The sequence below is a fragment of the Felis catus genome, chromosome A2 (assembly GCF_018350175.1).
Source record: "Felis catus isolate Fca126 chromosome A2, F.catus_Fca126_mat1.0, whole genome shotgun sequence".
NCBI lineage: Eukaryota > Metazoa > Chordata > Mammalia > Carnivora > Felidae > Felis > Felis catus.
The window spans coordinates 14,994,240-15,011,836 of NC_058369.1; the positions used below are offsets into that span (position 1 = coordinate 14,994,240).

At 47.8% G+C, this 17,597-nt stretch overlaps 1 protein-coding gene and 2 long non-coding RNA genes across 4 annotated transcripts in view; 1 reads left to right on the top strand and 2 right to left on the bottom strand.

Annotated features, from left to right (window-relative positions):
* Nucleotides 1-1,281: 1,281 nt before the first annotated feature.
* Nucleotides 1,282-2,917, bottom strand: LOC102900895. The gene is made up of 3 exons (XR_439698.5): nt 2,625-2,917; nt 2,054-2,182; nt 1,282-1,553 (listed from the first exon to the last, which is right to left on the bottom strand). It is a non-coding gene; the product is annotated as an uncharacterized LOC102900895 (long non-coding RNA).
* A 103-nt stretch (nt 2,918-3,020) lies between these two features.
* Nucleotides 3,021-9,580, top strand: LOC111557263. 2 transcript variants are annotated; one of them, XR_006591962.1, is made up of 5 exons: nt 3,021-3,391; nt 4,848-4,923; nt 5,071-5,131; nt 5,218-5,332; nt 8,250-9,580. It is a non-coding gene; the product is annotated as an uncharacterized LOC111557263 (long non-coding RNA). The 2 variants fall into 2 exon arrangements; XR_006591960.1 differs by having other exon boundaries at nt 9,270-9,580.
* Nucleotides 9,581-11,565: 1,985 nt separating this feature from the next.
* Nucleotides 11,566-17,597, bottom strand: part of CDCP1 (CUB domain containing protein 1) — a 71,289-nt gene continuing 65,257 nt past the window's right edge. Inside the window, exon 10 of the transcript XR_006591959.1 lies at nt 11,566-12,099. The gene's annotated coding sequence lies outside the window, so the exon portion shown is untranslated. The remainder of the gene's footprint in view (nt 12,100-17,597) is intronic.

Below are 17,597 nucleotides of genomic sequence, written 5' to 3' on the forward strand. Positions count from 1 at the left end.
CGCTGCCTCTGGGCAATGACTGAGCAGGACAGGGGCACCGAGGCCACACTGTCCCGCTAAATAAGGGGACTCCTCTGATGAGGCAGGTAAACACAGGGAGTCCCCAGCGGCTTGGCCAAGATTTTCTCAGAAGTGCACTGCGGCCCGTGGTTCTCCCTACCCAGTCCCTCTCTCCCCGGTCAGCCCGCACAAGCGTCCCCTCCCCCCCCACCCCCCCACCCCGCGCCGAGCTGCAGAGGGCTCCCCCTGCCGGCTCCTGCTCCCTCAAACCCTTGATCCCTCACAGGTGTTCCCCCTAATAAATCTCTTGCACTTCGAATTCCATTTTGCTGTCTGCGCCTCATAGGGTCAGACAAGTAATGGATTCCCTTCACTAAAAAGTCTGAATTCTATAAAATATGTAGCAAAACTATATCCACAGTAATCGAGTAGTTGTAACACTTGAGAGCAGGAATGTACCAGAAAATTGGGACGTATGATCACTCCACCTAGGTTTCCTAAGAGAATGGATGGTGTTTCTAAGTGAGGATTATCTGTACTAAGAATGGCCATTTACTGCCCTCCCCCCACCTCTTTATCAGAGCTTCCTCCAATAGAGGAAGGGAACCCTGGATCCGTTCAAGTCACAGAGCCATGAACACCCTAAGCTAGGCTGCTATTTCACCCCCACCCCCAGGAAACTCCCCCTCCCTGTTCTTGTCCATCCCTCTTCCTTTTCCAGTGTGATGATCCTTATCCCAACATGAAGGTATGAGACTAGGATGGACAGAAGGCTGGCCCTTGAAGGTCAAGGCTTTGCCTTTGCGGTGAGAAAGAGAAAAGTAGTCCCTGGCAGCTAGCTCTGATCAGCCAGGTGCTCACAGCTAGGCCTGAACAGAGCCAGTCTCTTGGATAGCCACCATCAGACAAGGCCTGACCAAACAGGACTATTCCACGCTTGTGTCCAAGCACAGACAAAATGAAGGCCACTGTGCGCACCACAAAAACCGCCCAACATCCCCCGCCCCCCAGCGATGGCTGTCTGGTTACCAATCGCAGTTTTAGCTCTGCCTTTGTCTCAGCTTCTCTATGAAAATTGAGATGCTCAATCACAGAATGGATCTTGCTTCCTGAAAGCATGCAGTCCAGAATGACCCCCCGCTTCCTTGAAACTCCACCCCCCCCCCTACGGTTTTTAACACAAGTTCTGTTATAAGTCCCTTGTGACACCTTCGTACTGAGACGCCCCAGGACTCCTCGGCTATACCCGTACGTCGTCGGCAACAAATCAGAAAATCCAACTTTGTTCCTGGTGGTCTTTGGTTATGGGCATGGACAGGAGGTCCACAGGTGGCCAGACCCTGGCCTGTTCTATGACTTTGGCTCCTGGGTCTGTCTCCAAGGTGCCACAACCATCCTAGGAGAGAAAAAGAACTGTAGGCAAGAAAGAGGTTTCGTCCATACAGCAGCTGAGGTGTAGATGGGTCTCCTGACTGTGGCTCCGATTCTAACGAGTTGCTCCATGGCCTTGAACAATTCAGACAAAAGTGGAGAACCATTTATCCTTCGCAGACCTGCAGAGTGAGTTTTAAACACATCAAGGATGACAACAAGCCGTGCCCAATGGCCGGCACACAAAACCCGCTCGTTCACGGCTAGGAGGAGCCGGAAGGTTGAGGGAAAGACGGAAGGTACAGGGAACACGAGGAGGTGAACCAAGAGATGGTGAAAGCAGGATCATCTTAGGGAGAGAGAAGAGCCAAGAACATCTGGGGGAAAAGCTGTAAATAGAACTGTAGGAGACAGAGAAAAGGGGAGACCAAGTCCATCCCGACTGGGAACCCCCTGCCCTTGGAAGTCTCCCTCAGCCAAAGGAAGGGATCTGGGGAGGCACGGAGAACCGCACCAGAGAAATGGTGGGGGGGGGGCTGGCAAGATTGGGCAAATGGGCACCAAGGGAAGGGTCAGGGAGAAGAGGAGGGGGACATCCACGCCTGGGGAATGGGGTTCAAAGTCCACCTCTGAGTGTGAGCTGAAGGAGGAGCCGCGGATGGGCACGGGATCCCCTTATTACCTTCCTGGGTATTTCAGAAGGAAGCTAGACTCCGGAGTAGGCGCCAGGTTCCAGCCTCCTGGCAGCTTGTATGGTACTCTCCCCAAGTCTCCACCTCGGGTTTGATGTGCAATTTAGAAGTGCACAGGCCTGTCAGGAGAAACGACAGATCAATAATGAGGGTGGCTTCCAGAGACTTCAGAGGCCAAATGACAAGTGTAGAGGCTGCAGAATGCTCCAGTTAGGAAAACAAAGCGTCCTGGGAGGGCCCAGACGAGGAAAAGAAGGGTGCCTGGAAGGGGTTCCGCGCGTCCCACCCGGCCCGGTGGGCCGGGGCGCGGGCCGGGACGGCGGGCGGTGTGCAGGCTGCCCAGGGCCCGGGGTCGGGGCCTCCAAGCCTCGCCAACCCCTGCACACTGCCACCCTCTCGAGCTGCCTGCTTTCTTTCACTGAGGGAGGGCTGTGGGGCCCCAGGTGGGGAGATAGATGCATGCTCCCCCCCCCTAAAAAACGTGGGCCCAAACCAAGAGGGGTGTCTTCTAGGGCAAACCTCTTCTGCCTTCAGCGGTGAAAACGTTCACCAGAAACTCACTCGGTAAGCCCTTGGGACAGTTTCATGGATGAACCGGCTCGTTCTCCACCTGCCTACATCCTCGCCTGGGGGTCCTAGCAGTTTCCTCACTGGCTTGCTGCCGTGGCTTCAACAGGTTTCTGCGCCCTGAGCAGTGCCCTCTACCCGGAGGCCGGGCCAGGCGGGGCCTCCTTGCAGTCGTCCCACCCTAACCAGAGAGCGGTTTATCCACTGTATGGCGATAGGGCGGGCGTTCAGAACAAGGAACACCGACAGGCTCCACTCCGCGAGACTAACGGCGCCAACCGCCGGGTGAGATCCAGCCAAAGGCCGCTGGGCCCCGCCCCTTCCAGCCCCGCCTAGCTCCGGCCCCGCCCCCCCTCACCCGGCCCAGCTCCGGCCCCGCCCGGCCCTGCCCAGCTTCTCCCCTACACCCACGCCCTCCCTACAAGTCCCTACCGACGTCACGCCCCACCACGTCCGCCACGCCCCTGTCTCACACCCACAACCACGCCCACCCCACCTTACCACGCCCCGCCACGCCCCAGCAAGTCACCGCCGCGTCCTCCAGCCACGCCCCACGCCCGCAGCCCCGCCCACCTCACCCTGCCACGCCCAGTAAGTCCTCGTAGACGCCACGCCCCCACCAAGTCCACCACGCCCTCAGTCCGCCTTGGCCTCGGGCCCCGCCCCTTTCTTAGGCATCGCCCACGGAGTCTCCTCCTCCAGGCCTCAAGGGTCTTTCTCACCCGCTGAACCTGTGAGGCCCAGGCGTATTTTGCACCATGGTCCGTTTTAAACATAGTTTAAAATCGTGGCTTGGAAGTGGGAGGCAGGTTGGAGAGCAGGGACAGTAGCTGGTTTGGGCATACATCTCAAGACCTGTCTCATTCTTCCCTTAGAGATGAAGCGGCAGGAAGGGTCTGGATGTCTGACCTAGGCGCTCTCGCCCCGCAGTCCCAGGATGAGAGTTCTACCTTATTACGTAGAAAGATGTGGAAGGATTAGGGCCTGAAGTAAACCAGGATCTTCGGATGGGGCTTTTTGTTTTAGTTGGCATTTGGGGGCAGCTCTTTGAGATTTTGGGGAGGAAGCTGTCCCCTGTGCACCAGCAGTCCTGTATTGAATGGTCCTCAGTGGCAAGAGCTCTTTCATTGGGATTTGCTGGAAGAATTTGACCAACCAAGGAGACAAAGCTCATGGTTCCCTTCCCCTGTCCTCACGTCATATTGCTTACTCAGCATCTTGGGGCATCTGTTCAGAGAACGGTCGCGAATGGTGTTTATTCTGCAGAAGCTCATCCCTAATGTAGCCATTATCTTCAAAACCTTCCTGGGGCACCTGCGTGGCTTAGTCAGTTGAGCATCGGACTTCCGCTCAGGTCATGATTTCAGTTTGTGGGGTCGAGCCCCATGTTGGGCTCTGTGTCAGCACAGAGCCTGCTTCAGATGCTCTGTCTCTCTGCTTCTCTCTATCTCCCTCTCAAAAATAAACATTTAAAAAGCAAAAAAAACCCTTCCTGGGGCACCTGGGTGGCTCAGTGGGTTGAGCGTCTGACTCTTGGTTTCAGCTCAGGTCATGTTCTCACGATTCACGAGTTTGAGCCCCACGTTGGGCTCTGTGCTGACAGCTCAGAGCCTGGAGCCTGCTTCAGATTCTGTGTTGCCCTCTCTCTCTTCTTCGCTCCGGCTCGCACTCTGTCTTGCTCTGTCTCTCAAAAATAAATAAATGTTAAAAAAAACAAACACTTTCTTCCCGATTGTTTGGGTGCTTAAAGATCTGGGGAAAGAGGACCTGAAGAATGTTAATTCAGAAACTTGAGATGGGGCTAAAGCATTCTAGAAGCGTCTGCCCTCTCCACCCCCAAGCCTGGGTATGATGCGATGGGTCAAGAATACCCCAGAGGTCGGGGCGCCTGGGTGGCGCAGGCGGTTGAGCGTCCGACTTCAGCCAGGTCACGATCTCGCAGTCCGTGAGTTCGAGCCCCGCGTCGGGCTCTGGGCTGATGGCTCAGAGCCTGGAGCCTGTTTCCGATTCTGTGTCTCCCTCTCTCTCTGCCCCTCCCCCGTTCATGCTCTGTCTCTCTCTGTCCCAAAAATAAATAAACGTTGAAAAAAAAAATTAAAAAAAAAAAAAAAAAAGAATACCCCAGAGGGCCACCCTCTCCAGCTGAGCCTGTTTGGTTATTTATTTTATTTTATTTTTTTCTGGGTCGCCTGAATATGGGTTTCCTCTCCCCTGCAGGTGAGAGAAAATACCAGGTTGCTATGAAAGAAACAGTTCTTTCTGCAAAGGTTTGGAATCAAGATTAAGTCTTGAGGTGAGCCTATCTCGCTGCTCTGGCCTTCGGCATTGCTGGGGGCCATGATGGAGTGCATGATTTTCCCTTACAGCATCCAAAATGTAAGTTCTTAGTTAAAGGATTATTGCTAAGAAATCATTTTAATATGCTTTACTCGGTTTATAGATCAATACAGCTTGCTTGCTAGTGTAAACAGCTCGCAACTCGTCTGTTGCCTTGGGAGCAGGTGAGAAACAATGGGAAATTTCCCTCTGAATTGGGAGAACAGAATGGAAATTGGCAAAGAGCCCTCATCACACTTTCTTACTGCAGCTCCAGCCTCGGCCCCACAGTCATCCCCTCTGGTGGTTTAGAAGTGTCTTAACAGCTCAGGAGAGCACGCCATAGCCAGACTTGTTGAATGAATGAATGAACGCTACCACCAAAGGTTTGTAATCCACCCCTCACCTCACCCCCTGCCGCCCGCCTTCCTTCTAGCACTTGCAGGGGCTTCTCCACCCACACTTAGCTTAGCACCGCATCTTTCACATCGTATGTATTTGATAGGAGTGTGCTAAAACTCTTCATGGGGACCAAAGTGGATGTGATGCCATGTTCAATGATTGCTTAACTCTTGGCAAGGGTCTGAAGACAAACAAACGTCTTGATCTATCTGTGCAAGAAGTCTACCCTTGCAACATCTGTTGCAAGTGTAAATTTTTATCTTAAAAATCGGTGGAAGAGGGGCGCCTGGGTGACTCAGTCAGTTAAGCGGCTGACTTCCGCTCAGGTCATGATCTCGCAGTTCGTGAGTTCGAGCCCCGCGTCGGGCTCTGTGCTGACAGCTCAGAGCCTGGAGCCTGTTTCCGATTCTGTGTCTCCCTCTCTCTCTCTGACCCTCCCCCATTCATGCTCTCTCTCTCTGTCTCAAAAGTAAATAAACGTGAAAAAAAAATTTTTTTTAAATAAATAAAAATCGGTGGAAGAAAATAAACTAGATTAATTGTTTTTAATGCCGAAGACAGAGACTTTATTATCTCAAAAAGGGCTTTGAATCCATTAAAAAATTTTTTTTAACATTTATTCATTTTTGAGAGTGACAGAGACAGAGCACGAGTGGGGGTGCAGAGAGAGAGGGAGACACAGAATCAGAAGCAGGCTCCAGGCTCCGAGCTGTCAGCACAGAGCCCGACGCAGGGCTCGAACTCACAGACCGTGAGATCATGACCTGTGCTGAGGTCGAAGTCGGACGCTCAACTGACTGAGCCACCCAGGCGCCCCTAATCCATTTTATTTAAGGAAAACATAACTGAAAATACAACTTCATCCTGGGTATCCTGGACCAATTTGACATTAGACATTTTTTAAAAGGTGTAGGACATTTTATCTTCATTATTGGAAGTCTCTCTGTTGCCAGTGCTTCTCAAAGAGACTATCTGCAGAAATATCACTGGGTTGCCATTCAAGAGGAAGTGAGGAAGATTTCTGGAAAGATCTAACCCCAGACTGGAAGGATCACCTCTGAACAACACATTTCCCAATTGCCCTTTCTTAGCTGGGCCTCAGTTTCCACATCTGTTAAATGAATGGGCTGGTCACTAGATAATTGTTAACATTCTTTCTAATTAGAATTTTCACAATTATTTAGTGGGTTTTTTTTTGTTTGTTTTGTTTTGTTTTTTGTTTTTTTGCTGGCCGAAATGAAGGGCAATTGGTCAATTGGTCAACTAATACCAAATGATGAATCTTAGTTTTTTTTGTTCTTAAATGTGATTCCATAAGAAAAGACTTCTGCTTTCACTAGGTCTCCCAAAGTATTTGTGTTTATTGGTAAGTGTTTGCATTTCAAATAGAAACTCTGAAAATAGCAGGAGAGTGAAGTCTGCCTTCTGTAAACCAGGCATCGCTTGGAATGAGTCACAGACTATCTTAAAAATACTGGAAATCTTTTTTTTTTTAATTAAAAAAATGTTTTTAATGTTTATTTTTGAGAGAGATAGAGCGCGAGTGGGGAAGGGGCAGAGAGAAAGTGAAACACAGAATCCTAAGCAGGCTCCCTCCGGGCTCAGAGCTGTCAGCACAGAGCCCGATGTGGGGCTCGAACTCACAAACTGTGAGATCATGACCTGAGCTGAAGTCGGACGCTTAACCGACTGAGCCACCCAGGCACCCCAAAGATACTGGAAATCTCAATTAGTGCTTTTTTCTTCTTAAATCAATTTTATTGAGGTGTTATTTACCTACACTAAAATGCACACATTTGAAGTGTACTGCTGATCACTTTCAACAAATATTTGCCTCCAGACAAACCAGCATCCCCATCACCCCCCAAAGTTCCCTCATTTCCTTTTGTAGTGGGTCGTCATCAGACTGGATCTTCAGTGCAGACACATACATCTTCCCTTTGCATCCCATTTTTTGACTTTCCTCGGGACACAGAGGTGAACAAAGGCCCAGTCTCTGTGCTCAGGGGGCTTATACCCTAGCGCTGTAGAGTGAGCAATTCTGTAGCTAGCCTGAGCCCCAGTTTAACTACGTCAGCCTCTGTTACTGGATAAAGAGATAAGATTCTGTTTAGACCTTTGGAGGATGCCCCACATGGGGGCTCCACCCCTCTCGCCCCCACCGCCTTGAAACAAATAGCTTTCTCTCACAGGATGAGGATATTCTTTTTTTTTAACGTTTATTTATTTTTGAGACAGAGAGAGACAGAGCATGAACGGGGGAGGGTTAGAGAGAGAGGGAGACACAGAATCGGAAACAGGCTCCAGGCTCTGAGCAGTCAGCACAGAGCCCGATGCGGGGCTCGAACTCACATACCGCGAGATCATGACCTGAGCCGAAGTCAGACGCTCAACCGACTGAGCCACCCAGGATGAGGATATTCTTAAAGTATCTCCTGCAGCTGAATACCAGTGGAGTCTTCCCTTCTATTCTTTTTTCTTTTTGCAACAGCTGGGGTAGCCAACCCCAAAGGCTCCGAGTGGATAACAGCAGGGAGCAGAATTGCTGGGCTTTTCAGATGGGTTTTGTTCTTCTCTTGAAGCTGGTAGCTTGTTTTAGAAAAACAGCCCCTAAGAATGATTTATTTTTCTGAAGAATCATGATGCATAGTAAATGTTTACTCAGTGGGATAAATAATGTAGAACAAGAAGGCAAAGTTAGATACAAGACTGGTTAATGTCCTACAGGGCAATGAAACCATAACCTTTAAGGTTATCTGTTCTACTGGACAGAGTTCATTTGCATTGTCTACCTGACAAAAATCATTTGCAACTTGTCAGTTTTCTACAAATAAACATATACTCTTAGCAGGGTCTAGGTCCCAATCAATAGTGAGTCAACCCACAATTTCATTTCCCTAGAGCACTGAATGATCCTTAGGTGAACTTAGACAATGCTCCGGGAGACTTGGAAAGGACATTCAGTCCATCATTTTGTGTAAGTTTCGAGTTTTGGATTGTCTCTCTTCACGTGATGGCCCACACCCCTGCAAAATAATAACCAAGCGTCATTAAAGGGACAAGTGCCTCTTCCATGGCCTGTGGAGCCGCTGCAGCTCGAGCTACTGATGAGGGAGCATCAGGCAAGCTGACACCTCCCCCTTCTCCCCCTCCCCTGCAACCTGCACCCCCCCTCCTGCCCGGGGGAATATGTGGATAGGTCTGGCATTCCTCAGGCACTCCTGGCTGCCCAAGAACAAAGGACAGGGAAAAACAAACGGTTAACTGATAGAGATCACTGTCCTTTCAGTTTACAAGTGTTCTAGTAAATTGTGAGAAAAAGGCAATCTTATCAATAGCCTAATCTCCAGAAAGCTATAGACTCAGTTTCCTGAAGACCCAACATCACCCTCCCCACTATAGTGATGTGGGGAACAAAGGCAAAAAGGAAACGGGGTAGGTAAAATTAAATTTCCTGATAACCCGCAGCCCATTGACAAATACTTGAAGCAAATACAGAGTATAACATTCTTCCAGGAACTCCCTCCTGTCTGAACTTGAATACCTTACTAAGTGAACAACCTTAGCTTGACAATAGCTAGGCCTCCAGTATCTTATGAGCCTTCGTTAGCATATGGAAGTCCTTCTGGAGGCCTCCCTTTTGCCTTTAACTTTCCCCACCTCCTTAGTATATAACTAGTCACTCTACAACCCCAGTGCCGCACTTTCTGCCCAGGGGTCTTGTCCCCTTGCTTTAACAATATCACCTTTTTGCATCAAAGACATCTCAAGAATTCTTTCTTGGCCATCAGCTCCAGATCCCTACTTCTCCAAACCTCATCACGACCATATCAGATGTCTTTCTCCCCGGATTCTTCCTCTGTCCTCTGGGGGAAATGGCGATGTCTCAGTACAATCTGATGAATGAGTTATTTCTTGCAGCTTCCTGGTTGGTGTCTTCCTGGAATGGGAAAGACCATTGCTCAAGAACGTTTGGCTTTCCTGGAAATTGGGACTGTGAGTAAAAAGATTGATTCATTCTTCCTTGGCAACTTTAAATTGAGCTTTTTGGCCCATTTGTGACTTTACTTATACAAAGACATCTAAGCAGAAGAAAGAAAATAGGCCTGATTCGGAGTCACAGTAATCCCTATGTTGAAGAAGGCCTTTGGAGAATGCCTGCCCTGAAGCTCTGTAGGGTCCGTGCCATTGGGACAACCAAAATGCTGCCTGAGTAAAGAGATCAGCAGCCACTAGACAGTTTTATAAATATATATATATATTTATTTATTTATTATTATTATTTATTATTATTTTATTTTATTATTTATTTTATTTATTTTATTATTTATTTTATTTATTTTAATTTATTTTATTATTTATTTTATTTATTTTAATTTATTTTATTATTTATTTTATTTATTTTTATTTAATCATTTATTATTATTTAATTTATTTATTATATATTTTATTATTATATTTATATATTTATTAATATTTATTAATATATATTTAAATTTATATATAAACATATATATATGTTTATATATTATTATATAATATATAATATATAATTATATATAATTATATAATATATATAATATATAATATATAATATATAATATATAATATATTATATTATTATATATTATATTATATTATATTATAGTAATTATATTATATTAATATATTATAATATATTATGATATATTATATATTATATTATAATATATAATATATAATATATATAATAATATAATATATAATATATATAATATATAATATTAATTAATATTATATTAATATATATTATTATATTATATAATATATAATATTATTATATATTATTATGAATATATATATATTTAATTAAAGTATGGTTGACGTGCAATATTATATGAGTTTTGGATGCACAATGTAGCAATTCGACAATTACATACATTATGAAATACCATGACAAGTGCAGTCACCATACAAAGTTATTACAGTATTATCGACTGTATTCCCTATGCTGTATTTCTCATCCCTGTGACTTATCTATTGTATAACTGGGAGTTTGTACTTTTTGATCCCATTCACCTGTTTTGCCCATCCTCCCACCGCCCTCCCGACCCTCTGGCAACCACCAGTTTGTTCTATTTATGAATGTGTTTCTGGGTTTTGTTGTTGTTCTGATCTGGTTTTTAGATTCCACCTCTAAGTGAAATCCTATGATATCTGTCTATCTCTGTCTGACTTATTTCACTTAGCATAGTACCCTCTAGGCCCATCCATGTCGTTGTGAATATCAATTGCATTTTGGAGTGCCACATGGTGTCTGGGTAGCCCTCCCTTGCGCCTCCCCTAGTCGGCAAAAAAGGAGGCTGGAGCCCATCCACAGGTCTGCGCCTCTCCTGCTGGTGGCCTTAGGCAAAACCCACACATTCTTTGTATTTCTTCATTTAAATTAAAACAAAAGAAGAAAGAAGAAAGAAAGAAAGAAAGAAAGAAAGAAAGAGAAGAGGAAGAAGACAATTAGCCTGCAGGACTCACGGGATGGTTATGAGAACGAATTCCGAGTTTATTGAGTTGTTAAGGTACACAGGTACACAGTGCCCAGTGGGATAAACCTGTAATAAGGTTTGTGAGGGTGTTTTGTAAACCAAAAGAGAAGGTGTAATTAGTTGCGATCAAAGACCCATGACAGCCTGCAGGCTGGGTCTCCTGGGTGGCTGCAGGGACCAGAGTGGGGGGTGGTGATGGTGGGAAAAGAGATTTAACTCAGGAATGTCTGACGATCCTGCTGGTGTTCAGCCTGCAAACAAGTTCAGACAACACAGCGGGTGGCCAGCAGCCAAGCGACTGGTGTCTTGTGAAAAGAAAGGGACCCAGAATGGAATTGGTGGCTACTCAGCTCCTGAGCCCGAGCGAGCCCACGTGGGGTCCAAAGGACACGCTTGAGTCCCAAGTCTGAGGCAGAGCAGGAGGCTCTTCCATTCACTCCCGCAGGCTTGCGGACCTGGATCTTGGGTAAAAATATATTCTCTCCTAAAATGACAGAACAGCCACAAAACAAATCTCTTTTTCTTTTTTCTTAGGTTTATTTATTTATTTTGAGAGCGACAGGGACAGTGCAAGTGGAGGAGGGGCAGAGAGAGACAGGGAGAGGGAATCCCAGGCAGGCTCTGCATTGTCATCGAGGGGCCTGATACGGAGCTTGAACTCACGAACCACGAGATCATGACCCCAGCCGACACCAAGAGTCAGACGCTTAACCGGCTGAGCCACCCAGGCGCCCCCCAAACGAGCTTCTGAGTAGCCCTTCTCCTATGGCAGACTGCTTTCCCTGAACTCTGAGGAGCAGCCTGGCCCCCTCACAGCCCGAGTCCCAAGGTTAAGGTCTGAGCGGATTTTAGTCATTGGAGCCTGGGCCTCTGACAGGTCAGATCTCAACGGCCTGGGTGACACGAGAACCCTCGAAGGGCTCTGAAGTCACTTCGCTAGCTGGTGCCGGGACTCTTCTTTCCAGGTGGGAGCCCAACACCCCCTCCCCCAGGGCTGGTTGCCAGCCCTCTGGAGACATCTTGGCTTGGGAGAACCAACAGTTGAGGAGCGTGCGGGGCGATGGGGTTCCGAGTCACCAGAGGTGTGTAGAAGAAGCTTCTGGCAGGGTGTGAGCGGCATTTCTGCCGCCACACCTTCCAGTCTTTTCCAGCCATTAGCCTCTCCGGGAGTAACCTCGGATCTCTGACCAGAGGGTGGGGGTGAAATCTGGCCAAACCGGTCGCAGCACCTGGGGGTGGGGAGGGGAGAAGAGAGGCTCAAAGTCTGAAAAACTGGACTTAAGCGAGGCTGGCAAGACTGCCGTACTTTTCGGAGACATTTAACAACCGCAGAATCTTGCGTTTTAACACGGAAGTTTTCATCTTCATTTTATTGTATTAAAAATATTTTTTCAAAACCTTTATTTATTTTTGAGGGAGAGAGAGAGACAGAGCGTGACCGGGGAGGGGCAGAGAGAGAGGGAGACACAGAATCCGAAGCAGGCTCCAGGCTCCGAGCTGTCAGCACAGAGCCCGACGTGGGGCTCGAACCCACGAGCTGTGAGATCATCACATGAGCCAAAGTCAGACGCTTAACTGACTGAGCCACCCAGGTGCCCAATTTTATTGTATTTTTTAAAAAAACGTTTTATTTTTTAAACTTTTTATTATTTTAAAGAGGAGAGAGAGAGGGGAGGAACAGAGAGGGGGGAGAGAGAGAATCTCAAGCAGGCTCCATATTCATCGCAGAGCCCTAGGTGGGGCTTGAACCCATGAACCATGAGATCATGACCTGAGCCAAAATCAAGAGCCGGGCGCTCAACCGACTGAGTCACCCAGGTGCCCCTTATTACGTTTTAAAATATGAGGTGCATTCTCTAGGTTCAGATTCAAAAGTTACAGAAGGGTATATGGTGACAAGATTCCCAATCTCACAGTTTCCTTCCATGAAGGCAAACACTTCACAGTTTCTGTTTAACAAGATTTTTTAAAAATTGCTTTTAGGGGCGCCTGGGTGGCTCGGTCGGTTAAGCGTCCGACTTCGGCTCAGGTCACGATCTCGCGGTCCGTGAGTTCGAGCCCCGCGTCGGTCTCTGTGCTGACAGCTCAGAGCCTGGAGCCTGTTTCAGATTCTGTGTCTCTCTCTCTCTCTGACCCTCCCCCCGTTTATGCTCTGTCTCTCTCTGTCTCAAAAATAAATAAACGTTAAAAAAAAATTAAAAAAAATTGCTTTTAAAACTTCTCAGATGCTTAGAGGCTATTTCAAGGCACTGGCTGAACTCTACACGGGAGAAGAATCGGGGTGGTTTCTGACCATGGCAGGGGTTCAGAGTTGCAAAATAATCATGGCCCAAAGACCCAGGAAGGAACTTTGACCTTCCCCCTAACTGTCTGAAAGGATGTAGATGAAGAGCCTGCCTGAAGGAGATTTTGCTACATTAGATAACTACCTGATCATATGAACCAGAGCACAGACAGAAAGGGATTTGGCAAGTCTGTTTGTTAAAATTCCTCCCTCTGTCCCATTGTTTCTGAGGGCCCCGGCAAACACGTGTTTACCAAACCTTTACTTTTTTTTCACCTTCCCGTGAATTGCTTTCCTTCCCTTTGAAGTCCCAGACCCTCTCCCCCCTCTTTCTAGTTCAGGATGACATATGTACCTCATTTTGCCCGACTGTCTTTGGAATCTCGTGTGTGTGTAGATTCCCCATATGTACAAGCTTAAATGAGATTTCCCCCTGTTAATCTATCTCGTGTCAATTTAATTCCTAGACCAGCTAGAAGAATCTTGAAGGACAGAGAAAAATTTTTCCTCCCCAGCACCATCTATTTATTTATTTATTTATTTATTTATTTTAACGTTTATTCATTTTTGAGAGACAGAGAGAGATGGAGCGCGAGTTGGGGAGGGGCAGGGAGAGGGAGAGACACAGGATCCGAAGTAGGTTCCAGGCTCTGAGCTGTCAGCATGGCGCCTAACGTGGGGCACAAACTCACGGACGGAGAGATCGTGACCTAAGCTGACATCTTAAGCGACTGAGCCACCCAGGCGCCCCTCCCCAGCACCATCTTTAAAAGGAATGGTGGTGTTTGTCCATCCCCTTGTCAGTGAGGAACGTTGTCCTTTGGCAAGTGAGATGGGGCAGGGAGAAAAGACTGGACAGTTGTTACGGTTACTATAAGCCGCAGCGCTGGGAATGCTGCCTCCCCCCGCACCCCCCCACCCCGCCATGCCTCTCCATTGGTGTCCACTGCTCACCAGGCAGACCCAAACACACAGGGCTGCCTCAGACACGGGCCGCCAAATCTCAGCTCACCGCTAGAGTGTTACAAGATGAGACCGTGAACTTCCCTCTTCCCTGGCGGTTGAGCTCCCACGGCTCACGCCATGACGCTCCTTCCAGGAACGGCTCTCTCTAGGGCTGCGCAAAAGCTGTGCGATCACGTGCCAGCTTGCTGGAGCTGACAGCTAAGTGGGTTTGGAGAAGATGAGGAGAACGGCATCTTCAAATGTGACGCAGCTAGCTGGAGAACGGTCAACTCACAGGAAAAGGCAACCAGCTTGCCGGAGACGAGCCCGAGCCAGAATGAGCCGACTACCGGCGATGGTTTTCCTTTCGGACGCGGATTTAATGAAGGTTGGCCACTAAAATTCAGACGTTGTCATATACGTCACCTCCCCCCACCCTCGCAATCACCTTGTTAGGTAGGCGTTAGGATTCGTATTTTGTAGTTGAGGATATTTTGGCTCAAAAAAGCGAAGGAGCTTGCTCAGATGAAACAGCTGGACTTCACAGCCACCTCTCAGCAATTCTGAGGTCTTTGTCGGTCTGGGGACAAACGTTCCCTCAAAACAAGACAGGCTGGGTTTGCCATACATACCCGTGAACACAAATCGATAGACCTGCACCATTTCCTTGACACATGGAGGGCGAGTGGCCTATGGCGTCCTCTGTGGGACACTCTTCAGCGAGCGGTCACAATAGCAGTGACTCCCTCAAAGGCGAGCCCACTCCCCAACTGGTGCTCCAAGGAGCAGCAAACAGGTGATGGTGACACAGGCGGGCCAGAAAGTGAGCCCCCGTCTCGTCACCTGTGAGTCCCCTTTCTTTTTTTTTTTTTATTAAAAAAAATTTTTTTTTAATGTTTATTTATTTTTGAGACAGAGAGAGACAGAGCATGAACGGGGGAGGGTCAGAGAGAGGGAGACACAGAATGGGAAACAGGCTCCAGGCTCTGAGCTGTCAGCACAGAGCCCGACGCGGGGCTCGAACTCACGGACCGCGAGATCGTGACCTGAGCCGAAGTCGGCCGCTTTACCGACTGAGCCACCCAGGCCCCCCTGTGAGTCCCCTTTCTGAAGAAAGTCTTGGTCGGTTGGCCCAAGCCCAGGAAGCCTGTTGAGAACGTGGCAACTCCAGTCCCGGAGATCCTGACTAGCGCGGTCACAGCTGGGGCCAGAAATTCGCATTTGATTTACGGACTCCAGGCAATTTGGACACGGGTTTGAGAAATCACACTGAGACACTCCTGGGCCCTGGAATGGGAAATCAGCTGGGGTGAGGCAGAAAACGTCTAGAAGCTTTTCCACCGAGGCCACAAGGGCAAAGATCATACCCAAGCAAGTCTTAAGGAGGCCTTGAGTGTGAACAGACTCAGGCCCTACTTGGAACTGGGGAAAATAAAGATGAACTATTATATAATGAAAGCTCCTAAGTGGATGGACAGCTCCAATTAGCTCGTTCTTGGTCCGGATCTGCCCACTTGGGCCTCTTTGGTGCCCAGAGCTCTATGTCACATGCAGAGACTTTCAGTGGCAGATTGCACTTTGAGGTTAGTTAATGTCCATTATGGAAACAAAACGAAACAGAACAAAACATCATCATGTTACAGCTAGGCTCAAGATCTTTCTACGGCGTTATAATGGGCTGTGTTTGTATTACAGGACGGCACTCACTTGAAGCCTGCCGACAACAGGCTCATTTTCATTTTTGAAAAAAACTTGAATGCCCAACGACCCAATAGTTTTTTAAAGCCCTGCTCTTGTGACAGAACCTATTTAAGTTTATGTTATTTATTTTGAGAGAGAGAGAGAGAAGGGGGTAGGGGCAGAGAGAGAAGAGAGAGAGAATCCCAAGCAGGCTCCATGCCGTCAGCACAGAGCCTGATGTGGGGCTTGAACTCGCGAACCGTGAGATCATGACCTGAGCTGAAATCAAGAGTCAGACGCTTAGCCGACTGAGCCACCCAGGTGCTCTGACACATTGTTATAAATGGAGACATTTCTCTACTTCATAAGGGCAGGATTGACCTACTTAAAACACATGGTGACTTTTAGCATGGTCTCTAATAAGCTAGGGATAGGGATAGGATAAGGCGGAATCTCCTTAGAGGTTCTTAAATTGATAAGGCAGGAAATATATATATATATTTTTAATGTTTATTCACTTTTGAAAGACAGAGAGAGACAGAGCACAAGCAGGGGTGGGGCAGAGAGAATGGCGGGTGGGGGACACAGAATCCGAAGCAGGCTCCAGGCTCCGAGCTGTCAGCACAGAGCCTGACGTGGGGCTCGAACTCACGAACCGCGAGATCATGACCTGAGCCGAATGCTCAACCAACTGAGCCACCCGGGCGCCCCAATAAGGCAGGAAATAAAAGAACACCTAGATGCATAAATGTCTGAGGGAAGAGAATCTAGCCAATCTGGCCATCTAATCGGATATGCCCGCTACTTTATGCTGAAACAAACACTGAACATTTTTGAGATTTACAATCATATTCACATGCAAACAATTACACAAAAAACCAGAAACGAAGCGAAAATGCCAAGGTGCCTAATCAGTATTCATGTTCTCATTCCCCCCCCTCCAACAAAGTTTTACATTGCTAGAGTCACCGATGTGCCTAGCTAACTTTCCAGTCATCCTTGAAGATAGAGGTGGGAATGCAATAAAAAGTTAAGCGGAGTTCCCAGGAAAGGTGTTTACTCCCCACCTCTCTTCTTCCTGCCTGGAATGTGTATGTGGCTTCTGGACCTCCAGCAGCCATAGTGAGACCATGAGGTAAACTTGACAGTAGAAGCCACAGCCAGGATGGTGAAGGAGAAAGATAGGAACCTAGGTCCCACCTCTGAACGTCACATATGTGAGAAAATAGGCCGAAGTAAGGGTGAGAACAGAGGGATTTCTGGTAGAAGAACATTCTAGTTGGAGAGAACAGCAAACACAAAGGCTGTGAGGCCAGAATGTTCAAGAATGAACAAGGGTTTTGCGTGAGTGGAGCTGGATGATTGAGGGATTAGGTATTAGGAGCTGACGTTCAAAGAAGTGATAGGGCCATGGGCCGCCTGGGTGGCTCAGTTGGTTAAGTGTCCAACTTCGGCTCAGGTCATGAGCTTGTGGTTCGTGAGTTCAAGCCCCGCGTCGGGCTCTGTGCTGACAGCTCGGAGCCTGGAGCCTGCTTTGGATTCTGTGTCTCCTTCTCCCTCTGCGCCTCACCCGCTCACACTCGGTCTCTCTCTCTCTCAAAAATAAACATTAAAAAAAAAAAAAAAGAAGAAGTGATAGGGGCAGGGTCCAGCAGGGCTTCACGGGCCATTGGAAGGATTTCGGCTTCTTCTCTGAATGAGATGGAGCGATGGGGAAGGTTCTGAGCAAGGGAGTCACGAGATCTGCCTTATATATGAGCAGAATCACTGTGGTCGTTGTCTTGAGATGAGGGAGCAGAGGGCAAAGGCACAGAGACT